Source organism: Pinus tabuliformis, chromosome 1_1 (genome assembly GCF_031772625.1).
Source record: "Pinus tabuliformis cultivar Carrire ecotype Pingquan chromosome 1_1, CPIR1, whole genome shotgun sequence".
NCBI classification, from domain to species: Eukaryota; Viridiplantae; Streptophyta; class Pinopsida; order Pinales; family Pinaceae; genus Pinus; species Pinus tabuliformis.
Window position 1 is genome coordinate 372,237,722 of NC_142297.1, and position 16,210 is coordinate 372,253,931.

General features: G+C 35.7%; 1 pseudogene; it reads right to left on the reverse strand.

Moving 5' to 3' along the window:
• Nucleotides 1-2,619: 2,619 nt before the first annotated feature.
• The window catches only part of LOC149213168 (polygalacturonate 4-alpha-galacturonosyltransferase-like), a 38,243-nt pseudogene continuing 24,652 nt past the window's right edge, over nucleotides 2,620-16,210 (reverse strand).

The window sequence follows — 16,210 nt, forward strand, 5'->3', positions numbered from 1 at the left end:
CTTTCTGAAGTATAAAGCGACATGTGATACCTAAATTCACATGGTAAAAGTCCACCAAAAAAAAGGGTTGCTTGCAAGATTATTGATGAACCCCAAATTTGGTAACATTTTGGGCTCATTTGGCCTAACTACCCTTGCTCAACCCTTCATTTTCATAACTTATGCATCATTTTTTAGTATGTTTATGTCATTTGTACGAATAAGGGCAATCACTATTCCTAGGTGGCTAACACGTGCTTATTTCAGGTTTTTTTGACACATGTTGGAGCAAAACCACACAAATAAGGGCTTGGAGATAGCCAAGATGGGGTTCAGGATTCGTAGGAGGGTTGTCCACAGCATTAAATGGCCTTCCTCGGGATCTTCACCCCCAACTCCGAGCTCCAACAGCCATCACAACCGATTTAGAAGGCAGCCAAACGGATTTTGAGGAAGCAGCAGTTCACTCCTAGTTTGGTCAGCCAAGTCCCACTGATTTAGGAGGCCAGCTTGGGGCCTCGTGATGTATAAATGATGAGGCTTTAGCCTTCGAAAAGGACTTTTGAAACATTGTTGCACATTCTGTACTACGGGCTGCTAGCTCTGTTTTTGCTCTTTTGTAGCCATCATTGGCATATGTTTTGACTTATGATTATTATGGTTTAATGGAAAGCAGTCAGATTTGAGTTCAGTTCTAAGTTTCTAAAGGAGCCATAGCTCTCGGGGTTGGGCCCAACCTGAGAGCCTAAGGCCTCCTTCTTTTGTATTGTTATCTTTCTTTCAGTATTGTGGTTTTTTTCTTTACATGCATTTGAAACGCAGTTTGTTGAGTTAGATTTCTTGGTGTGGTTAAGTAGGTCAGTGTTATAAGACAGAGTTGCTTTAGCTGTTTAGAATAGAGTGAAGAGATTGGAGTTGATAAAAGTTCCAAAAAAGGGTTGCCTGCACACTCATTTTCACCTCTTTCTAGGGGCTGGAATTGCAGACAGTGCTACCCACCAAAAACATTGGTTTACGTGTTCATGCAATCTTTGGTGCAATATTTTCGTTTGTAATAGTTGTCCATGCGCTCAGACCTCTTGGAATGTTTCTTTGCTTCAGTACCATGCATGATTCTCTTTAGAAATAAAGTTGCTGTTCATTGGTTCCATTAAACAGTTAGGACAAATTAGGAATGTTTTGATTATGTGCAGGACGTGGATGATTTGATTCAGTTTACACTGTGCAGTGCTACTCCCTCACCCTCTCATCCTTCTAAGCCTTGCCCAGGCCAACTACTCATCTCCCAATTAGACCCCTTGTCTCTCAGCTACTCTACTGCCCACGTTATCCTCCCTTTTCGGCCTTCCATTCCCTCTACCCTCCTTCAAACAAACTAGCTTAGCACACCCCCTCTTCATCTCATCTCTCTGTCACTAAGTCATTACAAGCTCATCTCCTACCTCCCTATCCACCCATGCAGCCTCTTCCACTCACCCATCACCCAAAATCTGATTATAGAACATCCTGTAGGAATTACTGAACATCCTGTAGAAATTTTGAAACATCATGTAGAACCCCTGCAGACTTCCTGTAGAAGCTCATAAACTCGGTTGCTTGGCACTGAAACTTTGTGAAACTCTCTGAAAGGATGTTAGGGACTCCTTAGACCCTCTCTGAGCCTTCCCGACCTCTTCCAAGAATTTCTCCCCTTGATCTACCCCTACACAGTAAAGATCCAGTTAGAAGCACATGCATAATAATTCCAACAACTTGAACAAAAATACAAAAATGTGTTCTCTTCAGATAAAAGTAGTCTAGACACATGCATCTCACCTTCATAGAAGTAATGGCATCTCTTTCAGTAGTTTGCATTCCCACCTTTGCATCAGTAGGACTAGCTGGTAGAATTAGGGTTTGCGTTTCTTGTTGGCTTTCAGTTCCTTTTTGCAAGTAGGTTAGCTTCTTTTGAGTTAGCTTTCGTTCATCAGTTAAAAAGCTTCTTCTAAGAGCTCATAGAAGTTGGCTTGAGCCCCTAGCGGACTTGTGCCAGCTGACCAAGTGACAGCTGTGGCAAGAGCTAGTACTTGTGCATACAGCACTGTCGCTTCCAAGTTTGTTACGAACTACCAGGTTGATAAAATTAGAGAAGGAAGCTCCAAGAGTTGTAGCATTATTGCTACAATAATGGAGCCCACCAATTATGCTAAAAGGTTAGTGGATCCCATGATAAAAGTAAAAGTTTTTGAACAGTCACCAATACTAAAGAAATCACATTACTTCAATCTCAAACAAATAACTCGTCTGCCCAACAGGGCGTCCACAATATGTCATCCTCGTGATGCTGGTCTTTGCATGATTGATAATGTCATTCATGTAAATTTAATACATGAAAACTTCAAAACTTGACCATGGTTGGGAGTCTAGATGGTTTTCAAATCTGAGTTTGGAGTTCACCTACTTCTATATAAGGAAGGTTATGCAATTGTATTTCTCACCTCTTGCTTACGGAATTTGCCCTACTCCAGTTCTAGATATGGATATCATTGATTTGCTCATATTCTATGTCCACGTTAAGCATTGATTCACAGTGACTTATCAATGTCCACATTATGTATTGTTGAACTGAAGCTGTTTTTTTTTGCAGAAGTGGGAATCTTGTTACCTTCGAAGGCATTCTAGTTTCAATATCTGTAAGCCAACAACATGAATAGCGATGACAAGAACGTCATTGACAAGCACATCATTGGGAATCCCAGCAACACCAAGAGCAACAACACCATGAACAACGACAACAGTGGCAACAACATTAACACCAAGAGCAACAACACCATGAACAACAACAATAGTGGCAACAACAATAACAACAGCAAAACCAAGAGCAACAACACCATGAACAACAACATTAAAGGCCGCAACAACAACACCAAGAGCAATCCCTTCATCAGCAACAACACAATGAACAATCGCATCGGCAACAACAACAACAACAACAAGAGCAATAACACCGTGAATAGCAACAACAAATGTGGTGGCAACAACAACCTGATAACCTTTTATAGCAACTTATGACACCAAGTAATGGAAACTTAACTAGACCAACTTATACTAAGTGGCTTTTGTGTTCCTCTATGAAATTTATGCTTCGCTTTTGCTTCACTACTGCACTCTATGCACAAATATGTCATCGTCAATAATTTTGGCATTAAATATGTCATCAATTTCTTTTCCTTAGGGTTAATTACATTGTCATTGCATGGCAGATATGAGAAATAATAAATGCAGTCGAAGATTATCTATTTATCTAAGACTGACTATGTGTTGATATATAGTTAGTTTAGAGCCAAATAGTGTACTTATAAGGCATTCCCATATCAATTCAAGGTTTTGGTTAAGTACATTATTATTGCATGCCAGGTATGGGAAAGAATAAATGCAGTCAAAGATTATCTGTTTATCTAAGGCTGATTATGTGTTGATATATCGTTAGTTTAGAGCCAAATACTCTATTTACTTATAAATAGAAGAAAATGAACATTGGTATATTGTAGTTCTAATTTATGTATGAGAAAAACCTACCTGCCTGGTTACTTTGTTTTAATGATTTTATGGTCGGGTCGTGATATCTCCTCATAAGTAGCTAATTGAATAATTAATTCAATAAACAAATTAAATAAAAAATTATCAATCAAAATTAAATTTAATGTATATATTCATTTAAATGTATCTAATTAAATTTAAGTGTATCTATTGTTACATATTTATAGATATTTATGTGATATCTTGCTTCATATTTCTTCAATGTAGTACATGCAGTTAAATATTTCTTCATTGTAGTATATGCACAAATATGTCATGGTTCATGATTTCGCTTTCTTTTTGGTCTACACAAAGGCATCATCGATTTCTTTTCTTTTGGTTTTGGTTAAGTACATTATTATTGCATGGCAAGTATGGGAAAGAATAAATGCAGTGCAAGATTATCGGTTTATCTAGGACTGACTATGTGTTGATATACAATTAGTTTACACTACTACATAAAAGAGGGTTTTAAGACAATATTTCAAACAATTTTTGGGTAAATTGTCTTAACTTAAGACAAAAAAAAATTGTGTATTGTCTTAAATATTGTCTTTGAATGGGTGTCTAAAAAATTATTGTCTTAAAAAATAGTGTCTTAAATATTATTGCCTTAAAAAATATTGTCTTAAAGTATATTGTTTTAAAGATTATTGTCTTAAAAAATATTGTCTCTATAAAGGGAGTATATAACACAACCATTATTGTCTCTTAGGAGACAATTTCATTTTTTTCTCTCTAAAGACAACACTTGGATTAGAGACAATATGTCTTTAATACTAGCTATTGTCTCTCTAGAGACAACAAATTTTTTATTTAAAGATCACTTTTGTCTCTTTAGAGACAATATAAAACAATGAATCCAAAAATATCTCCCCATTGAAATAAATGGATATAAAAAATATTTAATTAAAGATGAACTGCAAAATCATTGATTAATTCATGTTACCTCCTAAAACAGATGCTCTTCCATTGAGCTCGCACACTTTAAAGAATTATGTGAAGAGTTATGCGAATCCTTAAAATTACATTTATAATCATTGATTTTAAATTAAAGAAAAAAGTTAAAAGATAAAAATTAAAAACTACGAACAAACCCAAACACCAAACCAAGTGAAGAGTTATGGAAATCCGTAAAATTACACTTATAGTCGTTGATTTTAAATTAAAGAAAAAAGATAAAAATTAAAAACTACGAACAAACCCAAAAACCAAACCCAAACAGGTTGTGGAAGCTCTGAAATTTGTGACCAACGCACTGGTGTCTTTGCACACCCTTTTGTTTATGCACAAGGATCTTAGGTGGGATAACGTGATGAAGAACATTAAATCAGATGAGTGGTTTATAATAGATTTTGAGGATGCCATTGGTGCACCTAAGATTTACCCTCATAATCTTAGTGTCTTGAACCATGCTCTTGAGATGTCTAGGGGTGTTCATGGGGTTAAAGTTGATGTGTGGAGTAGTGGACACCTTATCAGAACAAGTGGGCTGAGTGTGTCTGAGCTGTTGAGGAATTTATAGAATAGATGCTTGGAACAAGACCCAAATCAGAGGCCTTCTGCTGCAGATTGTTATCATCACCTTCTTTCGTTATAGTCTTCCCTGCCTAATTACTGAGATTAGACATTGCCAACCATGGTCAATTCTCAATCCTATGTATCCCATTATTACTACTCATAGGATCTAGAATCACATGATTATTTATTGTTGTATTATCAGAAAATTTGATATATCTAATAAAGAACTTGTTTTAGATTGTACACAAGGAAGACACCCCTTCCTAGAATGCCATTAGTTCACAATGGTGATCTCATGAAATAGGTTGCAATGTTCATAATGTTACGCTACGTATCATAGCCTTGACACTCGATTCTAATGGAAATAAGCATATTTCCATGTTGTTCCCTGATAGGGGGATTTTTAAAAATGGGTGTTCTAATTTATAGCTCTGATATAATTCAATTTTTAGTTTGATGAACTGCATGCTTATTCTATTAAAATAGAAATGATGTGTTTCACATTTTGGTGTATGCCATGCTAGAGAAATTGAAACAAAATCTCTCTCCATTTTTTTCATTCAAATAAATTATATATAAAGAAAGATTTATTTTTTATGGTTTATGGTGAAGGGAAGATGATATTTAATGCTCAGCGTATCAAACAGTGTTGAATGTTAAAGACCTTGTAGTGATAGGCAAAGCACAAAGAAGGGTAGATGATATTTAATGCTCAGTGTATCAAACATTAATGAATGTTAAAGACCCTATAGTGAAAGGCAAAGCATAAAAAATAATTGAGGACCCAACTGTCCATAATACCCAAGTGCAATTTACCCATGTAGAAGGCCCCACACAGTTGGACATCATATAATAACTAAAAAATATAATACCCTGAATGACTTGAATACAAACATCCCATGTAAGACTTGTGATAGAACAACCCAGAGTGCACCAGGACATTTTCAATTCATTTGGAGACTGATTTCTGCAGTCTCATGAAAGAAAAAAGTTTTGCAGTTGGCCCCCATTTCTAACATTCAACATAATTAGTGTTGAATAGCCAAAAGAGAGGAGCAGCTCAATGCACCCTTTAAAAATCTCACTTTGTTTTCCATTTTTCTCCATTATATCATATAGACATGTTATGCTCAATTGAAAAAATGATTCATCACCACCACCACAACAAAATCTCACTGTTTCAATCCACTCCAAACTTATTTCATCAACTACATAGGTTTACACACATATGCATCTTATGATATAAGAGAAAGAGGCTCTGCTAGGTACTGGAAACTTTAGATTCAATCTAAGAGAGAAAAAGTAGAAGGAAAAAATAAAATCCAGAGCTGCAACATCGCTATATAGGTGGGGAAAGGGAAAACAAAAGTGATACAATGAATCTGGTTCTTCCTCAATTGAATGAAACTATGAAATTACAAATATGTAATGTAGGAATACTCTGATTCTCATCCAGAATCCAACTTAAACTCTATCCACTAATTCCTCCAAGAAAGCTTTCGAGCAACTAATAGAAAGACGAATGTAAGAATAAGCCAACTGTCAACAACCATATAGGTAAGGTAGGTCTACACTTCCTTAAGGGCAGGTGCCAAATAGAATTTCAAGCTTTATCCATTAAGTCCATCAACCTTGTTAGATCCTTTGAGGGCAGTGACTAGGCCGAGAGTACCCCAGGTGACCAGACCACTATGATCTTATCATATATGTGCAGACTGTAATTGAGACCAAAAGGGATTTAGGAGTGCAGCATACTACATTGAGAGGGCCTCAGGTCACCAGGTCATTATGAACCTAATCGTAAATAGGCAAACTGTAACTGATCAAGAATTGTTGCATAAAATATTACATTTGTTGAACCTCGAGCTTTACCAACTCACGCCCAAACAATAAATGGATATGGAAAGAAAATGAAATAACTAATTTGAGGATGTTCTAGTTTCAATTTTTCCTTGAAATAATTTGACTAACACTATTGGAAAAACAATATATGTAAACCAATCAAAATGTCCATATCCAAAAGACTGAAAGAATATGAAGATGAAGTGTGGGTTTACTGAAAAAACCGCTCTATTCCTCAAACCCCCTTTTAAGGGTTGTAACAAATCATTCTCAAGCAACCCATGAACAAGCAAAAATTCAATCAATCCATAGATGCACCAATAAATAAAAAAAATACTACATAGAGAAAGGAATGGGCAAAATCTTTTAAAAAAAGATAAGAAAAACACTAATTTAAAAATAAATAAATAAAATAAAATAACCCCAAAAAGTAGTTTTTAGAGTTCATGAGAACTTAACCTCTCAAGCTCATCCTGGATTTCCTGCAACTTTTCAATGGAGAGAACAAGCTCATCGTCTATGTGCTCTTCCTCTTCCCCTATTGATCTCTTGGACTTGTCCATCCTGCCCAGTCCTTCTGACCCAAAAATCCTGAAAATCCAACAGATTCGAAGGCACAGGTAGAGTGGTGGAGAGGGAATGGTCCTAGCATTCATTATTACCTCTAGAAACATTGGACGCTCCATCTTGCCATCCTCAATGAAGAAAACTTCCAAAGCTTAAAATTTAGATCCTATCGTTCATTATTACGTCCAGAAATGTTGCACGCTTCATCCTACCATCCTCAGTGAAGAAAAATTCAAATGAAATATTATCATTAAAATACCAAACAAGTTGTTGATTATTTTTTACTTCCACCTACAAAAGAGCATTTTCCAGTCGAGGAGATATGCTTTGAAATAGTACCATTGGTAGCAGTCTGTGTGCTGAGCTACTAGGCTGCAATGGTGGCACCTAATTTACCAGGAACGAAACTTAGGAAAAGGACTCAAAATAGATGTGCATCTATATCCTATTAAACTAGCAATATTTATAGTAAATAGAACTAATATCTCAACTATTTTCATATTTTATGAACTGTACCTGTATAGGTCCAGCAGCTGCAAGACCAAAAGAGTTATTCTAAAGCTTCAAGCTGTAAAAAATTTGACCATTGTGCCATATAAGTTTCCCATTGATCTGAAGGCCTTGACATATTGATGTTGCAAGTAAAACATGCAATGGAGGCCTGCACAAAGCATTAACCAAATATCACAAGTTGCTTTAATCAGGTTAATGCTTATCATGGTAAATACAATTCACATCTAATAACAATAAAGCCAATTTTTTTCATTTGTTATTTACAAAATAAAATGGAATTGACTATCTAATACCCACCCAGAGCCTACTGCTCACTAATCTCTAGCGACAAGTGCATTGCCTAAACCTATCAAATAACCAAGAAGATCTTGGACAGGAGGTGGAGTTGCTACTATGGGCACTGCTTTTGATTGAACATTGGGACATTTGGTAGGTGAAACATTGATTTCTGTCTTAGTGGCTGATAATTATTCATATGGACGGTAACAATTTACTTGCAAGTTTGGAGGTAACAAGGTACAAGGTACATATGGAAAGACATATGGGAGGTAACATGTACAAGCATAAAAAGTGCTTAGAAGAATATATGTGTGCTGTGACTTCTCAGCAACATCAAGGAAAGACTTAATTTCAAAAATAAATTCTTTAATGATCTTTGTACCTATTACTTACCACTTCAAATAGAAGTGTTAAGCGTGACAACCGCCAAAAAAACATATTATTATTAGACATATTGGAAGAAAACTCCTTGAACTAAGCATAAAATATAATACTTATTCTAGAAAAACCTATACAAATGAAAACATCTCAAACAGTGACAGATGAACTTAAGCCTTTTCATTGAAATAACTTACCACTTCTCTGGTATCCATTTTAGAATCCAAACTAAATCCAAAAACTTAGAAGACTAGCCATTCTTGAACTTCTTCCCTTCTCATTCTCTAGCTCAAAATGGTGAGCCCCATGCTTGTGATCATAGGGCACAATAGAAATGGCATCCAACAATCCAGATGATGCCATCAACTGAAAATCCTTTTATGCTAAGTATTTATTGTAGCCTTTCTGGAGGATATAGAGCTTATACCATGTATAAACATGATACAAATGACTTCCTAATATCTAAAATATCTTTGTTAACTTTGAATAGTATATTGTCGTCATTTGAGGTTTAGGAATATTCTTGACCATACACAAGGCCATGAATATCTTCTATAGAGTGAAAAGCTTCCTACATATCATATGCCATCTATCATAAGAAATAGTATAAGGAAAAAATATATTAAAAATAAAAATAATTTAGCTCACCGATTCTATAGTAGGTTCATGAAATTTCATTCAACCCAAAGCTTCGTCTGCAATAGGGTATTCTCCAATAATTAATTCCTACAAGATCAAACTATATCAACCTTCCCATCTAGACAAATATAATCCTATATCTAATTCAATAAATAACATTTTAGATTTCTGGCCCCCATTCGATAGTGATACCTTCTTAAAGGTGTGCCAAAAATCTACTCAACATGACATTATAACTATTTACATCATGGGCAATATGGGTAAGCTCCCAACCAACTATAAATGGTTTCGAGAATATGATTTTTCTACACATTTCCCTCATCCCATTTCACAACGGTAGCCAACAATCCAGATGATGCCATCAGCTACAAATCCTTCTATGCTAAGTATTTATTGTAGCTTTTCTGGAGTATATAGAGCTTCTACCATGCATAAGCATGATGCAAATGACTTTCTAATATCCAAAATATCTTTGTTAACTTTGAATAGCATATTTTTGTCATTTGAGGTTTAGGAATCTTCTTGACCATACACAAGGCCATGAATATCTTCTATAGAGTGAAAAACATCCTACATATCAGATGCCATCTGTCATATGAAATAGTATAAGGCAAAAATATATTAAAAATAAAAAATTTAGCTTACTTATACTATAGTAGGTTCATCAAATTTCATTCAACCCAAAGCTTCCTCTGCAATAGGGTATTCTCCAATAATTAATTCCTACAAGCTCAAACTATATCAACCTTCCCATCTAGACAAATATAATCCTATATCTAATTCAATGGATAACATTTTAGATTTCTAGCCCCCATTCGATAATGATACCTTCTTAAAGGTGTGCAAAAAATCTACTCAACATGACATTATAACTATTTACATCATGGGTAATATGGATAAATTCCCAACCAAAGATAAATGTGTTGTGCCTTTTTCCCATAAGCATTTATTAGCATACCCTTTTTAGTTGATAGAAGATCCTTTGGATAGTGGAATAGAATATTTAGTTCTTGTGAGGGCATCCAAAAATCACCCTTGGACAATTGACAGCTAGCATCTTTACAAAAGTTTTTTCTCATTGAATTGATACTTGTCTCAGGGGAGTTCTCCTTGAGGGTCTTTTGCCCAACACTTTGCCTTAAGGTAAAAGTGTGTATACATTGTTGTATGTAATCTTGATCTTCCATGTTATCAATACAAGAAGATACAGATCCACCAGTTGAATATGCAATAAGTGCGAAATTATACAGCTCAAACTGTTCACACTTTGTGTTTTCATCGAATTTGGCTGATGTTGCATGTTCTTCATTAGAATTTGTCCATAGTTGTCCATATTGTTGTATTTTATTTTTCTACAGTACAAATTTCATCCACACTGCCCCTTGAATGTGATTTCACCTCATTCATTTCTTCAACCTTATCCTCATTATACATCATACTGGACAATCATCATTCTAGTATAGAACAACCTCTAGATATTATTGGTGAATAATTGTAGTTAATGGGTTCTCATGTAACAATTCCCAATACCAATGGAACAACATATAATTTGAATCACTCAAGTAATGAATCTCAATTTAACAACATTATAATATAATTACTTTCTACCATAAATAGACATCAAGAATGCTTTGCCTTGTAGATTTCAGCACCGATGTATTCGATGGATTTATGGGAATGAAGGGAAATTGGAAAGCCAATGATCTCCTACAGTTATGTATGGCCTTCTCTAGTACCTATGGCCTCTTAGACAACCAAGATTGAGCTCAAAATCACCCCAAAAAATGAAAATAATATCGAGGGGAGAGGGAAACAACTCTAGTAAGTAGAAATCCACCCAAGAACGCTTAAGAACACTCCAGGTAAGGAGAGACAAATTCTTAACAGTTGTATAGAATCCAAATTAGAAACTCTTTGAGGAAATGCAACATCTCCATAACTGTGGCAGTTGATCTCTAACTCAACAAGAAAGTGGATTATGAGTAACTCAGAGCTGATGCATTTCATAGAGCATCAATGAATCAAGAGTTTTTGAATGACGCGAATAGAAATTCAATGGAGAATTATTTATTTCAGCCATGAGCACAAAGACAGGGAGCACATATAATATAACTAAGGAGTAAGAAAGATGATAACTTATACACCATAACTTTATTATATCTTAGGAACATATATTAGATGAGAGCCTAGCACATTGCCTTCATTGTCAAAAGAGAGATGACCATGTGCAAATTAACCCTCGCCCCATGTGAGATTATTGCAGCATAGATGCTATGGGAAAATGAATGAATTGGTCATGGAAGTTAAACAATGAATTGAGCTAGTTTTAGTGTTGTCCAATTAGGGCTATTGCATCTTGTCATAGGCAAAGATTGTAGGACATTTAAACATTACAAAGGCAACAATCAAGGCATAGTCACTCTTTTTTAGTTAAGTCAAAGCTCATGGAGAATGATATCCAGGTGTTTTAGCCTATATTCGACCTCTTTTGTGTAGCAACCAAGAAAGTGAAAAAGCTCAAAGTCTGTAATCGAACGGGAGAAGAACAATTGAGGATAAAAAGATGTGTACAACACTTGAAGAAACCGAAGTCTGTGACTAAGCCAAATCTTAATCTAAAGTTATCTATTTGTAGCAAGATCTGAATGTCTGTGGTAAAGAGTTAAGGGTTTTCTATAGTAGCTGAAGATCAGTAATAGAAGGCAAAGAGTCTGTAATTGGAATTGAGTGTATTATAATAAGAGACTAAACCTGCAATAAGGACAGAGATTCAGACGCTGCTTCTGAATTTGACTAGGCAGAGACTCAACTATTGACCTTGGCTTAAAGAGGAGGGCTGACTTGGAGGGACTCTTTGGTCTTGTGTTGTATATCTCATTTTGAATAAATTCAATAAGAGGAGGATTGTTGAGTTTTCCCCTATTGAGAGGTTTCGCCCTACCTTGAAAGCCTAAATCTTTGTGTCTCGTACTTCTTTGTGTTCTTGGAAGAACCATTTGTGTAGTTACTTGATGAAAGAGAAATATTAACTAACAAAGAAAAGAATACTTATATAGGAGTTTACTTCCAACTATGAAGGAATACAATGAGGACATAAAATTTGTAAATCTTAAACTTGGCTAGGCCACTGCACCTCCAAAAACCTGACTCATTAAGCCATAAACTAGAAACCTTTTGTGGAACTCCAAAAAAAAATGAATTAGAATGAATTATCAACCAAAATCAAGGGCCTTTACACTTTACATTTGACAATCTTTTTGAAAATGCAACAAGATGATGGAGCTTAGTGCAAAGAAGTCGCCTTCACTAAGTGTGCCCGCGGGCTATTTTTGGCGCAAAGTCTATTTTTAGACATATGGATCATGGTCTATGAGTTGCAGAATGTTATTTGTCGATGATTGGTCATGTTGGTAAAAATAAATGGACTTCTATTTTTAGACATTTGGGCGGAGTCTATTTATAGATTGCTCAATCTAAATTTAGAACAGTCAAATATTATTAGCTCATAATAATATGTGGACTATAAACTTTATCTTATCCACTTGGAGCACTTCAGTTCGAGCTACAGATGTGGCACATGCAGCTGAAAGAAGGAAATATGAGTTTCCTATGGTTTAGTTGAGTTGTTTCATGTGGGACTTCAATTAGAACTCAAGTGATTGGGTTTGGTGGAGTTGACAGTGGAGTTGATGGAGTTGTGTTCAGTTTGACTTAGTTGAACTAGTTGTATTTAGTCTAACTGCAATTAGACTAAGTTTTGAGTGCTGTGAATTAGTTATTAATTAATTCACTAATTATTAACTCATAATGCAACTAAAGAATACATCAGTTGACTTAGTGCATGTCAGTGCATGTACAGTTTAGTGGAGACAAGTGTTAGAGGTTGAGATTACTATCAGTTGTGACTATAGTTGTGCATGATATTTTGTTGGGTCCCTATAATACTAGTGATTACCCCATTACTATTGTAGTTATACCCCTTATTAATATTGTTGTGCCGCTATTGCCCCCATATTGTTATTACTGTGCCCCATAGAATCCCTCTATTTTTTATTTTTGTGGCTTTATATTATTATTGTTAAGTCGGCTGGGTTATATTGTGACTCCTTAGACTCCTATATATAGAAAGGAGGTTTTGTCATTGGAACCATCCAAGAATTGTTCATTTATGTAATGTAAAGGAGGTTGCCCCCTCGAAGAGGCTGAATTCTAAGGCATTGATCTATCTTTTCTATCTTTTCTTGAGCTGGTTTCATAACATTTGGTATCAGAGCTTTGGATTCTAGGGTTTCGCTGCTCCAAATAGGTCATCGTGGAATTTTAGCTATAACTTTTTTTCTACTACGTTTCAAAAGTTTCAAAAACAACCCATTGAATAAGAAATCACGCCGAACCTCAAGTCCAAATTTCGAAGATTTTTGCACTATATTTGCGCAGATATGATCTGAGGAAGTTGGTCTTTTTGCAGACTCCTCAATTACATTCCAAACAGGTGACCTAGGGAAAATAATCATAACTTTCTCTTTGAGGATTGGATTGAAATTTCATAAGAAGGTACAGAGAGAGCACAGAGTGTAGTTTCTTGTATGCATTTTTCAGATCCAAAGGTTGAAACAGTGACACGTGGTACTTCATACAAGTTCACTCTTCTGGAAAGGTCTATAATCAGGTCATCTTGGGAGATTGTGCATAACTCTTTCTTGGAGAATCCAATTTGGATCAGACTGGTGGCATTGGAAAGAGGACACAGAGGGCTGCTACAAATCACAATTTTAGAACTTGAATATCTAAAAGTATAGATTCACAGTTGTTTCAAGATCGAGCTCCTAAAATCAAGAAAAAGCAAGATGAGGAAGTTTGATGGCAAGGATCCGGTAAATTGGATACTTCAGATGGAGCAATATTTTGATCTACATGGTGTACAAATGTTACAAAAGGTATGTATTGCATCTTCATATTTAGAACCAGATCAATTTTTATGGTATGCAGGACTTTGTTCTCGTAAACAACTTGTTATGTGGTCAATTTTCACGGAGGAAATGATAGCACATTATGAGGATACAAAGAGCAACACCTTCTTTAGAGCAACATCACAACAATTGGAAAGAGTAAAAGGGCTTTGTGACATAGTGGAAAGCAAAATTATGGAAACCAGGAAGCATACCCCTCACAACTATAAAGATGGAAATGTTGTTTCTCCTAGCCTTCCACAACCTACAAGGGTTACACCACAACAATTGGAAGAAAAAAGAGAAAAAGGGCTTTGTTACAATTGTGATAGCAAATGCACTAAAGGTCATAAGTGTGATAAGAAGAAATTGTTTTACATAGAATATGAAGAGGAGGAAGAAAAGGATCAAGAAACATCAAAAGAAGAAGCTATACGCCGAGACCCCACCCTAGGGAAAGAAGAAATGAATCAGACCATATCTTGTAAAGCATTGGCAAGAATTACCACTCCTCAAACTCTCAAGATAGAAGGACATCTTAAGAAGAAAAAGGTGCAAGAAGTGAAAGATCACATTGAGAAAGAAGAAATGAATCCAACCATATCTTGTAATTCAATGGTCGAAATTACCACTCCTCAAACTATCAATATAGAAGCACATATCAAGAAGAAAAATGTTCAAGAAGTGCAAGATCACATCGAGCATCAAGAAATGTATCCGACCATATCTTGTAAAGTATTGGAAGAAATTACCACTCCTCAAACCATCAAGATAGAAGGACAAATCAAGAAGAAAAAGGTAATAGTGTTTATTGATTCAGGAAGCACCCACAAATTTATTCATTGTAAGGTAGCAAAAGAATTGAATTGCTTCCTATATCTAGCACCATAGTGTCAAGTGATGATTGCAAATGGAGGAACAATAAATTGCTCTAGAAAGTGCCATAATATCAAGCTATCCATGGGAGAATATGTATTGACTAGCCCAATGCTTTCCATTCCAATGGGAGGTGCTGATGTTGTACTAGGAGTCCAATGGCTACAATCCTTGGGTACAATAGCTTTTAATTTTCAAGAACTTTTCATCAAATTTTCTACGGAAGGAAAGGAAGTTGAATTAAGGGGTATTGCAAGGAAACAAGGAAAGATAATCAGCTCTAATGGTATGACAAAGCTTCTAAAAAAGGAACAAAGAGGTGTAATTGCTCAATTATGTTCGCTAGATGTTTCCACATCGGAATCATCTATTTCTCCAGATCTCCAGAATGTCCTGGACAATCATTCCAAGGTATTTGAGACTCCCAAAGGTCTCCTACCTATGCGTGATCATGATCATGCTATTCATCTAATTCCAGGAAGTGTTCCTCCAAACATTAGGCCGTACAGATATCCTTATGTCCAAAAGAGTGAAATTGAACGTATGGTTGCAGAAATGCTAGAGGCTGGTATAATTCAACTAAGTCAAAGTTCTTTCTCTGCTCCAGTAGTATTGGTGCACAAGAAGGATGGATCATGGCGCATGTGTCCGGATTATAGGGAGCTCAACAAGCTCACTATAAGAGATAAGTTCCCCATTCCTATCATTGATGAATTACTGGATGAAGTACATGGATCAATTTACTTCACCAAGTTGGATCTTCGTTCAAGATATCATCAAATTAGAATGAAGACTGAAGACATTCCCAAAACAACATTTAGAACTCATTAGGGTCATTATGAATTTTTGGTCATGCCTTTTGGCCTTACCAATGCACCTTCAACATTTCAAGGTTTGATGAATTCAATTTTCAAACCATTCCTTAGAAAATTTGTGTTAGTATTTTTTGATGATATACTAATCTACAGCAAGTCTTGGAAGGAACATGTTGAACATGTTGACAGGGTGCTACAACTATTAGAGGGGAAACAATTAGATGCAAAAAGATCCAAATGTTTCTTTGGAGTCCAGGAGGTGGAATATCTGGGTCATATTGTATCTCATGAAGG